This window comes from Echinops telfairi, unplaced genomic scaffold, assembly GCF_000313985.2.
Source record: "Echinops telfairi isolate 266 unplaced genomic scaffold, ASM31398v2 ScPeMD7_7421;HRSCAF=8459, whole genome shotgun sequence".
Classification (NCBI taxonomy): domain Eukaryota; kingdom Metazoa; phylum Chordata; class Mammalia; order Afrosoricida; family Tenrecidae; genus Echinops; species Echinops telfairi.
The window spans coordinates 12159905-12177783 of NW_022111321.1; the positions used below are offsets into that span (position 1 = coordinate 12159905).

The following is a 17879-nucleotide window of genomic DNA, read 5'->3' on the forward strand; positions in this document are numbered from 1 at the left end:
CCAGGCCTCCCACACCCACCTCACCACCAATTTGGATCACGTGTTGTTCCCTTGTCCCTGGGTTTGTTAACACCACTTCCTTTCCCCCCACCTCCTCCTCACCCATGTCCCCCCGGAACTGTCGGTCCCATTGTTTTCTCCTCCAGATTGAAGAACAAGTTTTCTACCAGAAGAGCAATGCTGCAGGAGAGCAGGGTTTGTCTGTATAGTTCACTGGGGCACACTTGGTGCCTAGAATGATCTTGGAGTCCCTTGAATGGTACAAAAGCTTAATTTACTTAGCACTGGGCTACTAAACAAAAGGTTGATAGTTCAAGTCCACTCAGAGGTGTTTTGGAAGAAAAGCCTAATGATCTACTTCTAATAAATCAGCTATAGAGCACCCTACGAAACAAACATACACGGTGTAGTCCTCAGTAGGAATCATCTACATGGTGCTGAAACTGATACTGGTCCAGGGTTGGTAGAACTACTTTGATGTTTGCAGATGCTCAATAACTACCCATGTGGGTGCTTCTTGTTTGAGCGCAGTGGCTAAAAGACATCAGTGGTGAACTTCCTTTGCGAGGCCATCATCCCACAGAGCACACATCTATCGAAAGCACACAGAAAGGAAGAGGATTTACGACAAGAATGAATTCTGTCTTTGGAAGACTTACTCTGTAAATTAAGAATATTGGCACTGAAAAAAATGCCAGAAAAAGTGAAAGAGTTCTCTCTGGAAGGTTTCTTAAAATAGAAACTCTGTGTAACGTTGTACTGTTCTTGGGATTGGGTTCACCAGGTTTCCCAAGTAGATCAAGTAGGAGAGGAATGGGGCCATTTAAGCAGCCACGCAACTTTACTGTCTCTGTAAGCTTGGAATCTGGGGTTCAGAAGCCCTCCTTTAGAATTTTATCACCAACAATGTCTGACCTTAGGCAAACACTTTAATCATTTAAGATTTTATTTCTTCGTTTGTAAAATCAGTATAATAACTGTACCTATTTCAAAGGTTGTTATAAGGATCATAGGCGAATATATTTAACATAATGCCTGATTCACCTTAAGGGTTCAGGGAGTGATTGTTCTCTCACTCTCTTCTCCTTGACTCCCTTTCTTATGTAAGGCATTTAGACAGTGGCTAGACTAGAGAAAGGTCATACAGTGGTGAGACAGTGAATTCTGGGTTGACCTGCTTACCACGAGGCCAGCACAAAAGCATCCAAGTCTTTATTACACTGTTAACTTCCCAAGCCTACCAGTTGCTCCATAGGAGGAACTTGAGGCTTATTGCTCCTGTAAAGAGTCACAACCTTAGGAAATAAAAGGGCAGTTCTATTTTGCTTTTTAGGGCCACTATAAGTTAGTATAGGTGCCTAGGTGGGGCTGTGGTTTATGAGATGGGCTGTTAATCAGAAGGTCAGCAGTTCGAAACTACCAGTTTGGTAGTTTGGGTGAAAGGTGAGGCTTTCTGCTAATGTTAAGAGTTACAGGTTCAGAAACCCGCAGACAATCCTTCCCTGACCTATAGGGTCACGATGAGTTGGCATCAACTCTATGGCAATGCATTTGGTTTGGGTTTTATGAGTCAGAATTAACTCAATGGCAGCCAGTTTGATTGAGTTTGGTTTGGGACAGAAGGAACTACAAAAGGACTTGATTTGGGGGTAGACTCTCTGAGGGAGGCTCTGTGTGAAGAACTCATTTCTGAAGGGGCAGAAAGTACCTCAGATCAGAGTTGCTCATAAAAGGGACTCTATTCTGGTAAACCATGTGCCATTGAGTCCAATCGGACTCATCATGGCCCCAGGTGTGAAAGTATAACTGTGGTCTGAAGGGTTTTCAGTGGTCACTAGCCCCAAAGTTAGCGGTTCAAAACCACCAGCAGCTCTGCAGGTTTTCTTCTCCCATGACGAATTACAATCCCAGAAGCCCACGGGGCCGCTCTACCCTGTCCTATGGGGTCTCCATGAGTTGGAATTGACTCACTGGCAGGGAATTTTGTTTGTCTGGAAAGAGCATACTGCTTTGTAAATTTATTTTATTTTTTTATATAGTTTTTATTTTAATAAGTCATTTTATTGGGGCTCTTACAGCTCTTATAAAAACCCATACATCCATTGTATCAAGCAGATTTGTATACATGTTGCCATCATCCTTTTCAAAACATTTTCTATCTACTTGAGCCCGTGGTATCAGCTCCTCTTTTTATTATCATTGAAAACTACAGTGACGGTCAATTTGGTATCAGCGATCTCCCTAGCGCCCAGGCATTCTTCTCTGGGGGGAAGTTTCCAGAATGCCTGGTGAAAGTTGGGAAAATATTTGGCAGTAAAGACTTTGATTCAGTGTGTAGTTCAGAAAACAGAAATAGCGAAGGGAAAGGTCGTAGCTTTGGTTCCTTTTTCGCCTCCCTCTTCTTCATCCAGCTAATAGCTCTGCTCCACACAATGAAGGTGTCAGGAAGCAGCAATGTTGTGTTTATCACCAGACAGAGCAACGTGATGATATATGCATATGACTTGTGAGTGAATATTTATTTCCCCCTCATTGCTCTCCAGCAACAAGGTGATTAATACATGAGGGCAGAGATAATGACTCAGATCTCTCCCACCTGACTTTGCCACCTGCTGTAAGAGAAAGAGTAAGGCTTGGCCTCAAACCTCAGCTATGCTACCTGCAAGCTATGTGGTTTGGGGGCAGTTATTTTAAGTTCAGTTTCCTATCCACAAATGACTGTGATAAGACTTAAATAAGAAGACTAAGGAAACTGCCCAGCATCACACCTGGCACAATAACCAAAAGTAAAAAACAATAAACCAAACACACTGCCATGAAGTCCAGTCAGATTCATATCAACCGCTATCCCTAAATAGAGATTCCAAGACTGTAAATCTTTACAAGAGGAGACTGCCTCATATTCCTTCTGAGGAGCGGCCTGGTGGGTTTGAACCCTGACCTTGCCGTTCACAGCCTAATGCCTAATCCATAGCACCACCGGGGCTCCGTTCTGTAAAGCCCAGGGGTCTGGCTCTGGGATCGTTTAGACTACAGAAAGCAAGTGTTGAACTTTGTGTTGTCAAGACATTCTGAGGTTATTACAAAAGCTTGACCAGCTAGAGATATGGGTCAGTTAGACTGTGAGAGGAACCTAAATGTCCCCGGAGAGAGGGAGCCCAGGCCTACCGCGTGGACAGTTCTCTTCAAGATAACATCAAATGATATAAGGCACGATTTTAAATTACAGAACCATATTTTCTTGTATGTTTCTCCTTCTAACCTCATCCAGTTAGCTCTTCCGTGCTTCTTGGCCCAACATTTGGAACACCCTTGGCCCCTGCACCCAGCATATTCCTTGCATTGTGTTTCCTGCTGAGGACCTCAGCCCGCTAAGCTCAGGGCAGGATTTCCCCTCAAAGGACCTGATGGTGGGGCTGGGGGAGTTCAGACAAATTCAGGTAAAGAGGCAGACACATTTAGGTCAGGAGGAGAGGCCTTTCTTTTGCACCAGAGTCTTTAGGAACTCAAGTTGGGGGTATGAGTTTCTTCATTCTGATTAACAAAGCTTCTGGGTTTTCCAACCCAAGTCGACCCGAGGGAAGATCCATTATGTGATGGACAATCATGCGATGGACCTTTCTCACACCAGGTCCAGCAGAGAAGAATGAATCATGCTTAAAACTCCTAACAGCGGTGTTTTAGGTGCATCTTAAGGACATTCAAGGGAGTCCTTCATGACGTTGGTCACGTTCTCCTCTACTTCTGGGGAGACTGGTTCTGATTTTGGTCATCAAAAGAGCCCTCTATCGAGCCTCCCTCCAAAGCAGGGCATCTTCCTGGTCCAGTCAAGTACTGTTCATCTCAACTTCGGAAGGCCTGCTTCCCGTCTCTGCAACCCTTTCCCAAAGCATTCTACACTCCTCAGTTTACACCATGGCAGTTTGGGCAGCCGCAGAGATTCAAATTCTACTCCTTTTATTAAATACTCTTTACTATATGGGAACAAAAAGCAACCCGTTGGGCCTATATGAGGTTGAAAGGTAGAAATTTCTTCTCAATAAGCCCCTATGATTTCTCTGCACCCCTCAAGAAAATCTGTCAAGATGACGACCCTGTTGCTAGATGCCTTCGAGTTGAATCAGACACATAGCGACTCTGTGTACAGCAGGACAAGACGCTGTCCGAGTCTGAGCCGTCCTCACCATTTTCCTATGCGGGAGCATAAAAGGTAGAGGCTCACATAACTAGGAAAGTCTGGGTTTTTGATGCCGAAGGGTTAAGCTGCTTGGTTGTCATTGCGATGATATACAACCACTGTTTTGGTCAGCAGCACTTGGGGCCACTGCTTAATTAGGTTACTGCACACTCGGGTCACTTCTTGGGTTTGGGTCTGTTCGTTCTCTTGAGGCTTTCATTTTGGCACACGTGAATTTTGTTTTGTACACAATGGTCTCTGGTGATGGCTTTAAAAGGACGGAAGCACCTGTGACCTGAGAGTGTATTGTGACTGATGTATATTAGTTGTTGTTCTTGTTGTGGTGGTTGTTTACCTTTGCCAGGGGAAAACTTTAAGTAATGAGTTTAATATCATTAATTTAAAGTTGTTACCGGTTTTCATGTTTAAGACAAATAGTTTTTCTGACCTCGGGCGAAATCCTTGCAACAGTTTATTGATAAGGTGATTGTGTTTCCACCATAAGACAACTATTGCTTGCCAATTTTTTGTGTGTGTCTGTGTGAAAACACTTCCAATATGAATTAACATATGTAAATTTACTATTGATTGTATATCTAATATGCCCCATGTTCAGTAAATAGATGATTATTTTTTAAAGAAGAAAGGAGAGAACATAAATAAAGAATTTTTTTTTTAAAGAGAACGAATTCTTATCATTTGTTCTACAAAAACAGTTACACTTTATCCATCTCTCTGGTTCTTGCTTTTCTCACTTAATCACCAAATCAGAGAAAGCTCTCCAAACCAACTCATATGGGGCTAATTTGTTTTCCTAATAAAACTATGCTTATTAGATGTCATAGTTTGGGTGTGCTACAATTTGCAACTCTTTCCATATTGAAGAGAATACAAAGGTTCTCATCTCCTGCCCTTGTGGATTGAATTGTGTCCCTCCAAGAAGAGATGCTGTAAATCTTAACTAACCCTTATGCAAAGACGGGCCTTTTTGCTCCTGTAGAGCTACAGTTTTGTGAATCCGCAAGGGCAGTTCTACCCTGTCCTCTGGGGTCACTAAGGGTCAGAAATGACTGGTGGCAGGGAGGGTTTCTGAGTTTTCCTCTGGTATGCAAGCATTCTTTGGGGATGGGTTTCTTTGTGTTCATGAGATGGTTTAGTGCAGCTGGAGTGCTGGTGCCTGTTACTGCAGTCACTACCAACAAATGGGACACAGCTGCTGAAGTTAGGCTATTGGACTCCGTATCTCACCTTTGAAGCATCTGTTTTCCCATTTATCTGCAGTCTCCGAAAGATTAGAGGCCAGCCCAAGACCATAAAGCGGTGGGGATGAGCAAAGACTTCTCAGAGGTCAGATGGTCAGGGAGCCGAGGCTGATTCCTTAGTCCAATGATACATGTGGCATCACATTTGGGTTTAAGCGATGTGTCATTTTTGATCATACATTTGATCATACATTTCCTCTTTTGATCATACATTTCCTCTTAGGTCACTGGTGGATAGAATTGTTACTTTTGCATTGGAGAGGTCCTTGATGAGAACAAAAATGCAACCATCAGGGGTCTACGAGGATACAGTATTCGTGGGAACTACAATCTCCACATCCCAAAGTGAGGGATGAGGTTGCCATGAAACTGACTCTGACTCCTGGCAACCTCGTGTGTGTCAGTCGAATTCTGCACCCTAGGTTTTGAACGGCTGATATCCGCAAATCGCTCACCAGGTCTTTCTTCCACGGTGCCTCTGGGTAGGCTCAAACTTCTAACCTTTTGGTTAGCAGCTGAGTGCTTCACTAGTTGCACCACCCAGGACCCCCACAGTGTGAATATGAGAACACTGAAGTCATTGTGAGTGTTCCCATGGATAACCATGTACGCACCCCAAGCTTCTTTTCCTGTGTATTTCCCCAAAGTGTGCAGAGAAGTGAGCCAGTTTGAACCCGCTCAGTCATGGCCAGTGCAGAGAAAATGGAACAGATCTGAGTTTGTGAAATGTGGGTTTCCTGGAATAATGACTGGAATTCGGGGTGGGGGGGGATGCGTCAAAGCCCTGTAATGGGAGATTTGGAAAAGGCATACTGAGCCCTTTCAGGACCCCGATGCAGGAGATTAGGGTATTCCCAGACTTTGGAGAGAGACACAGATTCAAACAATGCAGTCAGCTGCCGCCTTTCAGCTGAGCATGTTGTTTCCAACTCTATTGGCCAAGAGATTGGGTGGCTGATGAACAGGCAGGCTGCCCTTATTTTCCAAGGAGACAAAGTTTCTAGCAGAGTCTTGGTTTGCATTTGTTGTTTGTTTTTTTCCCCGTTGTGTTCATTGTTCTGGGACAGTCATGTCTCACAAATTCAAGTCCAGTCCAGTTTCACTCTATCAGACATGACCGAACCAGAGCGCACCAGGCCGCATTCCGAGCCATGTGTGAGCAGAGAAGGCACAGGATCCATCAGAGAACATTCTGGAAAGACTGATGCAGGGTCACTCCCTGAGACCAGGAGGGAGTCACCAGTGGGAAACTTGAGAGCTAATGACCATGGCAATGACCTTGCTAGGTGAACATGGATGAGGATTCCTTAGGCGCCGATCAAGCAAGTAAAGAAAACTCTGGGAAAATCATTTTAAGAAAATCATGTTAATGCCGCATGCTGCTGGCCTCAGATATCCCAATTCCCCAAAGTCCTGTATGAGATATGGCACACATTAAAAAAAGGGGGATGGTGGATTATTACCTTTTTTTAAAAAATTATTTTATTGGGGGCTCATACAACTCATCACAATCCATATATACATCAATTGTATAAAGCACATTTATACATTCGTTACCCTCACTGTTCTCAAAACATTTGCTCTCTACTTAAGTTCCTGGCATCAGCTCCTCATTTTCCCCCTCCCTGCCTGCCCCCCTCCCTCATGAACCCTTGATAATTTATAAATTATTATTTTGTCATATCATACACGGTTCGATTTCTCTCTTTACCCACTTTTCTGTTGTCCATCCCCCAGGGAGGAGGTTATATGTAGATCCTTGTAATTGGTTCCCTTTTCCGCCCCATCCTCCCTCCGCCCTCCTATCGCCACTCTTGCCACTGGTCCTGAAGGGATCATCCATCCTGGATTCCCTGTGTTTCCAGTTCCTATCTGTACCAGTGTACATCCTCTGGTCTAGCCGGATTTGTAAGGTAGAATTGGGATCATGACAGTGGGGTAGGAAGTATTTAGGAACTAGAGGAAAGTTGTATGTTTCATTGTTGCTACACTGTACCCTGACTGGCTCATCTCCTCCCTGAGACCTTTCTGTAAGGGGATGCCCAGTTGCCTACAGCTGGGCTTTGGGTCCCCACTCTGCACTCCCCCTCATTCACAATGATATGATTTTTTTGTTCTTTGATGCCTGATACTTCATCCTTTTGACACCGTGATCGCACAGGCTGGTGTGCTTCTTCCATGTGGGCTTGGTTGCTTCCGAGCTAGATGGCCGCTTGTTTACCTTCAAGCCTTTAAGACAGGGGGTTGTATTTTAATGAGTCAACTAAACATTACTGTAATATTGGTACCAAAAAATAACCCTAAATTCCCCACTGTAACCACCGTCTGGGAAAACCCAGTATTTTGATGGGTTATAGTGCTGTGTTTGACTTGCTGCTGGTTTTCTGTGGAAAAATCTGCCCAGTGAGCACATATTTTCATTTCAGCTGCTAGTTCCCTTATTGTAATTGGCACCTCAGCTGCAGTGTTTGGCTGGGTTTCAGTTATGACAGGATTCCCTTCACATTTCCCATATTACTCAAGAATCCACCATTTGCCTGTCCGTTTGTCCGACTGTGATGGCTTGTGCGGTGCTGTGAGGCTAGAAGCAGTGGTCGCTTGTATTTCCAAGGCCAGCAGGGCCCCTCAAAGTCGACAGGTTTTAGCGAAGCTTCCCGACTGAGGACAGACTACAAAGAAGGAACCAGACTACAAAGATAAAGCAGCTGCTGAAAACCTAAGGCACAGAAGCAACACCTTGTCAGATACGGAAGGCCCAAAGGACGGCAGCAGAACCTCGTCAGAGACAGTGTCCGAGGACGGGTCATGGGGGGAGGCAGTACTGGATGGATGACTGAAGAGAAACTGCCTCCACACAGCGGACTCCGTCTTGGTGATATGAGTGGAGTAATGCCTGGGAGGGGAAAGCTCTCGGGATCCTCCCCGGCTGATGGGACACAAGTCAAAAAAAGGAAAGGGACAAAAAGACAGCTGCCAACATCCATTAAAATCACCACAAAGTGTGAATCAAAGAAAAGTCAAAAGTTGTGAAAAGTGACATGGAATCATAAAGATCAGTATCCTAGGCATTAGTCAGCTGAAAGGCCTGGTACCGGCACTTGGAATCAGAAAGTCATGTGGTTGCCTATACCTGGACTGACACAATCAAGAAGAACGAGGCTGCATTCATCATCAGAAAGGTTATTTCAGGGTTTATCTTGAAGTACAATGCTGGCTGTGATAGGCTTGTACCTATCTATTATATCTATATCAGACTTCATGGAAATCTGATTAATAAAACTACTATTCAAATTTATCCACCAACCATGAAAGCTAGTGATGAGAAAATTGAAGCATTCTACCAGTTTCTTCCATTGAAAATTAATCAAACATGCAATCAAGATACATTGATATTATTAGTGATTGGCATATAAATTTGAAAACAGAGAAAGGAACAATAGTTGGAAAATATGATCTTGGTAACAGACATGAAGCTCGAGATCGCATGATAGAATTGTGCAAGACCAACAGCTTATTCAAAGCAACTACACAAAAGACATGTGTACTATACACGTGAACTTCTCCAGATGGAATGCACAGAAGTCTGAGTGACTGCATGTGCTGGCAGGGACGATGGAGAAGCTCAAGGTCAGCAGCTATTACCAGGTCAGGGGCTGACTGTGCAGCAGACCATCCATTGCTCACATGTACGTTCACGTTAAAGCTGAAGAAAATGGAATCAAGTCCATGAGAGCCAAAATACAACTTTGAGTCTGTCCTACCTGAATTCCGAGAAAAGATGTGCTGCATTGCACACGAATGGAAGACCTGCTGAGCTGAGGGAGAAAAGAAGCTCATCTATGAAGGAAGCAAGAGGTTATTAAAAGAAAGAAACGGTCAAAGTGGATGTCAGAAGAGATTTTGAAATTTACTTTTAACCATAGAGTAGCTAAGGCAAATGGAAAGATGAAGTCAAAGAGCTGAATAGGAAATTTCACAAAGCACCTGGAAAAGACAAATTAAAATATGGTAATAAAATGTGCGCAGCCCTGTAGCTACAAAACCAAAAGGAAGAAGAAACCGAGCATATCATAAACTAAAAGAACTCAAGAAAAAGTGCAAGCCGTGAGTGGAAATATTGAAAGATTCTAGGAGCAAAATATTGAAGGATGCAGGAAGCATCAAAAGAAGAAGGAAAGAATACACAGTCACTGTACTGAAAAGCACTCGTTGACATTCTACCATTTCAGAAGGTAACGTATGAACAAGAATCAACAGTGCTGAAGGAAGAAGTCCAAACTGCACTGAATGCATTAGCCAAAAACTAGTCCCCAGGAATTAATGGACTACCAATGAAAATGTTTCAACAAGGTGATGAAGCACTAGAAGCACTTACTAGTCTATACCAGGAAATATGGAAGACAGCTACATGGCCAACTGACTGGAAGAGATCCGCATTTTCACCCATTCCACAATGCTCAAATTAGAGAACAATACCACATGCTACTAACCTGTTGTTGAGGACCATTCAACAATGGTTGCAGCAGTACATGGACAGGGAACTGTCAGTGTCTCAGGCTGGATTCAGAAGAAGACATGCAACAAGGAATATTTTTTGCTGTTGTCAGATGGATCTTGGCTCAAAGTAAAGACAACCAGAAAGACGCTTACCTATGTTTTATCAGTGATGTCAAGGCAGTTGATTGTGTAGATCATAACAAACTATGGGGAGTCTTGAAAAGAATTGGAATTGCAGAATGCCTCATTGCGCTCAGTCAGAACTTGTACATGGCGCAAGAGGCAGTGGTGCAGGGCAGCTCCTTCGAGTTCCCACCTGTTGTGTCAGGTGCATTTCTTTTCTCTCCAAATAAACTTTGTTTTCTGCTTGCTGTTTTATGCTCCGTGAGCCCATCTCTTTGGTTCAATGGACCAGGCGTCCTTGAACACACCAGAGCAGCTGCAACAGAGCCTGCCTTTCACAGATGTCCATTCATCTTGTGACATTGAAAAACCTGCCAATCTCCTCTTATGATCATTGTTTAAAAACCCGTTTCTTGTGTATTGATTTGTGGGGTCAGGACTGAACTCTAAAACAGCTCAGAGGAGACACCTGGCTGTTTACCTCCTGCAAGCACTTACAGGAATCAACTTAGAATTTCTAAAAGTTGAAACTTTGTCGGTAGATCCTCCCTACGATGCATGCTGCAGACGGACCTGATCTGATTTCCAGAATTTTCTGTATTTGGGGTTTGTATTATTGTGTTTGGCACTTGTTTGTTCATATTACGGTGTATCTCAGAGGTGTCTTGTCATCAGAGGTCACCCTCTTAAAGTTGTATTATATGTTTTTTCCATTTTTCAATATTTGAAACTAGGATTGATGAACTGATCGAGACAGCAAGTAGAATAAGGGCTTGGGGGGAAGGGGATACAGTGGCAGAGGAGGGGTGAAGGAGAGATGAGGTCAAGGAATCCATGTAGAAAAAGAATGTTTGGAAGCTGATTGTGGTAGCAATTGAACAATTCTGCTTGATGTGATGGAACTATAAAATTATATATATATAAAAATTTTTTAAGGCAGTTGTGCAAAAGAACAAGGGAATACTTTATAGTTCAAAGTGAGAAAAGGTGTGTGTCAGGGCTGTATAGTTTCACCATAATTACTGAATCTGTGGCTGAGCAAATCACCAGAGAAGCTGGATTACATGAAGAATAATGTGGCAGCAGGGTTGGAGGAAAATTTATTAACCTACTGAATGCAGATGACACAACCCTGCTGGCTGAAAGTGGAGAACTTGAAGCACTTGCTGGTGAAGATCAAGGATTGTAGCCGTATGACTCACCGTGGATGATCTTTATGTGCCCAAGGGCTTGAAGGTGAAGGTGATCTTACCTTTAATTAAGTGTTAACCCCTACATGGCCGTTGCTCTCTCCACCTACAGGCCACTCTCTGCTTGAACAGCTAAATTCCTTATAGCTTTCCTCAGGGCTGCCCCTTCCAGCTGTATCATTCCTCAGTAAAAAGAATCCTTTCTCACTCCTAACCGAATGCGAGATTCTCATCTGCATTTGACTTGAGGCAGATGCCTTTAAATCAAGGCAAATGCCTGCCCTCACCTTGAGCCTCTCCCCATCCACCTGTACACATTCACAGACTCTCACCTTTGAATGTGCTATAGTGGAGGGCCAAAAAGTTTGTGTTCTCCCGTAATACCATTCATTCTATTGGGTAGCAAAAGAAAAAAAAGCAAGCAACATTTTTTTTTCTTTAAAGGAATGAGGTACTTTTTAAAAGAGGAAAATGTGGAACAAAACTCGGAATCATAAAAAAGATCATAAGGTGAATGGTAACACCAGGGAGGTTTTGCCGTTGTTGTTCGGTGCCGGTCAGTTCCAACCCACAGAGACCTTAGAGACGCCAGGACGAAACCCTGCCCAGGCCTGCACCATACTCACAGTGCTTCCTCTGCCTGAGCCCCTTGTTGCAGCCAGTGTCTATCCCCCTCCTTGACGGCCTTCCCCGCTACCTTCCCTCACATGACGACTTTCTCCAGGGACTGGTCTCTCCTGACAACATGTCCGCAGTAGGTAAAATGAAGGCTCTCCATCTTGCCTCTAAGGAACACTGGCCATATTTCTTCTGAGACAGATGTGTCTGTCTTTTCAATAGTCCAAGGCACTTTCAATATTCTGCCCCAGCACCACAATTCAAATGTACCGATTTCCCATACAGTCTTCGTTAGTCCATGTCCAACGTTCACATGCAGATAAGGGAATGAAAAAACCATGATTGGGCCAGGAGCACCTTAGTCTTCAAAGTAACATCCTTGCTTTTCCATAATCTAAAGAGACTTTGTACAGCAGATTTACCTAAAGCAACATGTCTTTTGATCAACTGAACAATTGAACAATTCTGCTTGATGTGATGGAACTATAAAATTATATATATATAAAAACAATCAACATTGATTGTGGATCCAAGCAGGACAAAATTCTTGGCTACCTTTGTCTCCATTTATCATGAGGTTAGCTATTGGTCCAGTTGTGAGGATTTGGGTCTTCTTTACATTGAGTTGTCATCCACACTGAAGGCTGCAGTCCTTAATATCTATCAAGTTCTTCTCACTTTTGGCAAGCAAAATGGTGTCATCTGTACATAGTAGGTTGTTAATAAGCCTTCCTCTGATCCTGATGCCATATTCTTTTTCATATAAGCCAACCTCTCTGATTATTTGCTCAGCATACAGATGGAGTAAGTATGTTGAGAGGGTGCTAATCCCTATTCACACACCTTTCTTGATTTTATTTTATATTTCATGAAAATAAATGTTTATTTTGAAATAATTTGAGATGTACAGAAAAAAAAAGTTGCAAAGACAATGCACAGAGTCCTGGGATGCCCTGCTGCCAGTCTACCAACATCAGGCGTGAGCACCGTCCGTCTGTGAAAACCCTGAGACCAATGCTGTGTAGTTCGTTCCTGGCGAGCCGGCTCCTGCAGGGCCCGAGCCTGCACTGTGGTTGCCATTGGTCCATCACTCAAGAGTTCAAACCCAGACCTTATATCCTAACATCCTGCCTTGTTCAAAGATCCATCCAGGAGCCACCTGGCACTCAGGACTGCATCTCTTAAAGTCCGTTGGTCACTCTGTCACCTTTCCTTGGAGCAGAGAATGGGTGGAAAGTCTTCACTGCTGGGGTGGAGGATTGAGGACAGGGAACAAAACTGGGAGACCAAGACTGGCCTCAACCCGCACCCTTCCTCTCATTCTCCCGACCTCCACACACTGCCCACTCCCGTCTCGCCACTGCAGATAGACAGGAGAGATGCTTTGGTTGGAGCAGGTGCAGTCCTCGGGGAGACCTGTCGCTTGCCCTGTCACCGCTTCACCCAGACCTTGAGGGCCAGGCCATTGCCTTGGGGCATGACCTAGCCAGTTGGAAGCCAGGCGTGTCTTCTGAGTTCTTGGGGACTTAGGTAGGGGTCACGGAGGCTCCTACTGCAGGTCTGGGGTGGAAGCGCCCAGGTGGACCCTCAGGTTGGATAGGGTGGACTGGACCAGTGTGGCAGGGATGGTCTCTCGCTCCAGCTGACGGTAGGCAGCATAGCGTGGCAACCCCCGGAGGAGTAGAAGTGGTCACCACCCTGAGCCCTTTTGATCCAGAGGATGTCAATGAGGGGGGCACGTTGTTGGGGTCCTGCTGGATCGTGTCCACCGGGCTCTGCACCGTGGCCGGGTCCACCACCGTCGGCAGCAGCACGTTGGGCATGGCGAGGACGCAGCCCGAGTGGATGCTGCCACCCTGCACGCCGCCACTGCTCCTGGGACCCTCCGGCACCCCCAGGCCCACCCCTGCCCTGCCCAGCACCCCTCCAGCTCACAGTGCCATCGTGCTACTGCCGCCGCCTTTCTTGAATTTAAACCATGCATGCAGTATTCCCTTGTTCTTTTCACAAAACGCCCTCTTGATCCATGTAAAGTTCCGCAGGAGCATGATGAAGTGTTCTGGAATTCCTGTTCTTCTGAAGATTGTCCATAGTTTGTTAGGATCCACACCCAGAAAGCACCAGCCAAGATCTTGCTGGCATTCTCTGCTTTGAGCCAAGATCCATCTGCTCTGAGCAATGATGTATCTTGTTCCAAGCCCTCTTCTGAATCCTGCCTGGACCTCTGACAATGCCCTGTTAAGGGACTGCAGCAACATTTGATTTGCATGTGATATCAGTGACATTGTTCTATAGTCTGAGCATTCCTTGGATCACCTTTTTCTGGAATGAGCAAAAAATATGGATCTCTCCCAGTCAATTGGCCAAGTAGCTGCCTTGCAGATCTCCTGGCAAAGATGAGTGAGGGCTTCCAGCATTTCATCTGCTTGTGGAAACATTTCCATCGGTGCTGTGTCTGCTCCCGAAGCCGATGCCTGCAGGGGAGCTTGGACTTCTTCTGTTAGCACCCTTGGTTCTTGCTCATCTATCACTTCCTGAAATTGTGGGCGGTTGACTCGTTCTCAGTGTATTCTTGCCATTGTCTGTTGATGCTTCCTTCATCATTCAATATTTTGCCCGTAGAATCTCTCACTAGTACAACTTGAGGCCACTAGGGTTGTTTTTTGTGTTCATTTAGTTTAAGATATGCTGAGCATGATTTTCTCTTTTGGTTTTCTAATTCTAGAGCTTTGAACATTTTAGAAAATTGGAAAGGACAACTCGAGTAGACAAAGCCAAATATTGAAATGTATAAAAGCCAGGGAGGTGCACTTTCCTTCCAACAATCAGCCCTTTGAGATCAACAGGGCAGCTTTTGACTAAGAATAAAGTTCAGAAAGGTTCGGAAAAGAGGAGGAAAGGGAAGCGCTTTATCTAAGATCTTTTCTTGTGACCTTTCCAAAGCAGGCTGCAGCAGTAGCTGGATCTCACCGAGTCTGTCTGGTCTCAGATCATGGAAGCTGAGGTTCACACGGCAGACCAGCCCTTTGAACTATATGATTCCTTACATGATTTTCTTGACTCTTCTTTTTTTTTTTTTTAAACATTTTATTAGGGGCTCATACAACTGTTATCCCAATCCATACACACATCAATTGTGTAAAGCGCATTTGTACATCGTTTCTCAAAACATTTTCTCTCCATTTAAACCCCTGACATTAGGTCCTCATTTTTCCCCTTGACTCTTCTTTGTTCTGTGTGAGGAGGTGCCCATAGAGACACCTGGGACAGGGTGGGGGAAGGTAGGGACGGGGGAGCAATCCATATGATAACAAACAAAATCAATTTCCGTGTTTGTGATCTGCCAGGCACTTTAATGAATGTCACCCAGCCTATGTTTAAGGCCGGTGCTGCCTGGCCGTGGTGGTAGCACTGGCTTCGATCTGCTGAGCTTCCATCTTCCTCAAGTTGCAGGCATCCTCAGTATGGACTCCCACTAATGGGGAAACCAGGACTTCCCTGTGCCCACTGTCTGAAAAACCTAACTACAGGACCCTGGATCAAGAGAAGAGAGACAAATCTTTACCTCTCTCCTACTCTCATGCAACAAGGAATAAAGTTTTCATGGTCATGGTCATAAACTGAGATTACAGTCTCTAGGGAAAATAGAGAATACCATAGACAATCACAATGCAACGAGGAGGAACCCCCACCCCTCATCCAGACCTGGGGTGAGGGCAGACTTCCCAGATGAAGGGGCATTTAAAATGAGATCTGAAGGTTGATGAGGACCTTTGCTAGGGTCGGGAGGGCTGGCATGCCCAAAGATGGTAAAAAAGGAGGGGTATGGCATCTTTAAGCACCTGAATGAAGTACATCCAACAAATAGAGTGGATGACTTTAACAAGCTGCAATTTATTCTCTCATAGTTTAGGAGGCTAGAAGTCCAAGTTCAGGACACTCACTCTAGGGGAAGGCTTTCTTTCTCTGTCAGATCTTGGGGAAGAAATGTCCTTGTTTCTTTTCAACATCGTTGAGCTTGGTGTCCGTTGGAGATCTCCACGTATTTGAGCATCCATCTTCCTGTGGGTCTAGGAGGTCATAGCTCAGGGGCCCTGGGCCCGAGGAATGCATTCCACTCTTGACTCTTCTTTCTCAGTGGAATTGATGACCATTTGAGTGGGATTTCTACTCCCAGTTTAATCTCACTAGCAAGCTTTGATAAAGCTTTCTGTTTGCATAAAGATTTACAGCCTCAGAATCCAGCAGAGGCAGATATTTTCTGTGATGGAGGGTTGTTGTGAGTTGGAATTGGTTTGATGGAGGCGAGTTTGCCTGCCTCCCTGTCTATTTGATTTTTGGACCACGAGACCTGGCTCCTTAACGTCATAGAGGGACGGATTTACACTAGATAGAACAGTGTGACCACACAATGCAGAATAATAACATATCAGTGAGAATCATCAGGCACTGTGGTGGCAGCTACGTAGTGGGCCACGTGGTGAGCTGCTCACTCCATGTGAAGTAGTGGAAGTCACCAGCTGCTCCATGGAAAAATGATGAGGTTTTCTTTTCTGATCAAAATGTTCAGCAGCCCAAAGATGCAGTTCTGCTCTGTCCCATAGTGTGGCAATAAGTAGGAATCCGTTTGATGGCAATGGATTGAGAATCACAGCCTACCCACGTTGCCACATAGCATAGGGAGACACAGTTCAGTCCATAACAAACTTCTTTCAACACACACATGCACACACTTGGAATGCCACTGAATGCTGCAAAGATTGAGGGGGGAAAAGGGAATGAGTGTTTTGTTGCTCAAAGAGGGCGGATGGAAGATTAGTCAGCATGTGGTTGGATGGGTCACAGTGCAGAGGAAACCACTAATTTCCTTGTAACTTGTAACTTGTAACTTCCGTTCTTTGGATTTTCATCTTTTGTCAATATGGGTAAGCCTGTCATGGGTGTTCCCCTTCACTCAGGTCCCCGTGATAGACACAAGAAGTGAGATCTTCTTTGATATGAAGCCTAGTGTGCTGAGCCACTTCCGTTCCCAAACGTGTTTGGGTTCCATTCATTTTTGCCCCTCCCGCCATCATGCCCCTCCACAGGTGTGCCTTCTAGGAATAAGAATGACTCACTTGAAGTGGTCAAATAAACTGTGTCTCCATCGTGTGGTGGATGTGTCCCACAGTGACCGAAAAGTCCAGCAGTTCCTCTTCTCGACCGAGAATTCACATCCTAAACCGATTGGGATGGCCACATTGAGGCAAGCTCAAATGCCCTCCAGGCCCATCTGTTACCCAGCATCAACGGTGGTGGAGAGCTCCCTGGACTTCAACCTGCAACACTTCAGAGGGGCCGCAGAGTGCCCTCCTCTTTGCATACCCCACACATATGTTGAAAACGGTTGGTTTTCCTTACATTTCAGTCTTTTCTGTCTGTGTGTGTAAACATCACCAGGTCTTGTCACTGCATGACACGCCACAGGCTACAAACAGTTCTCGTATCTAAGTTTTACTTTACCTTTTCCAACTTGGACGGCCCTTAGCTCATGGGATTGGATGGATCGGGTGTTGGGGGGTTTTCCACACTGGCAAACATATAGATATTAGTCTTTCTTTCCTTGCTGCCTCTTAAGAATGTTTCTCTAGGTCTTCTGTGGTGAACCCTGGTAAGTGTAGTTGTCACAAATTGGGTGGCTGAAAGCAAGGTCAGCAGTTCAAGACCAACATGAGCTGTGCAGGAGAAAGAACGGTGCTTCCTATTGCTATGAAAATTGAAGTCCCAGAAGCTCACAAGAGCAGTTCTATTCAGTCCTACAAGGTCACTGTCAGTAGGAATCAACGCCATGGCAGGGAGTGTGATTTTTTTGAGTGAGGTCTTCTCAACTTCTGTCATGTCTTAACTAGATGTGTGGTGTCCAGGACTGTCTTAAATGTTCAAAGATATGATTATGGAGGGATGGAACATACTTGGACACAAAACATGCTTCAGAGTGGTTAAGAACCCAGGTTTGCCCTTGCAGAGGGGTCT

At 44.8% G+C, this 17879-nt stretch overlaps 1 pseudogene; it reads right to left on the reverse strand.

Moving 5' to 3' along the window:
* Positions 1-13416: 13416 nt before the first annotated feature.
* On the reverse strand, positions 13417-13810 carry LOC101656298 (annotated as a pseudogene).
* Positions 13811-17879: the final 4069 nt, after the last annotated feature.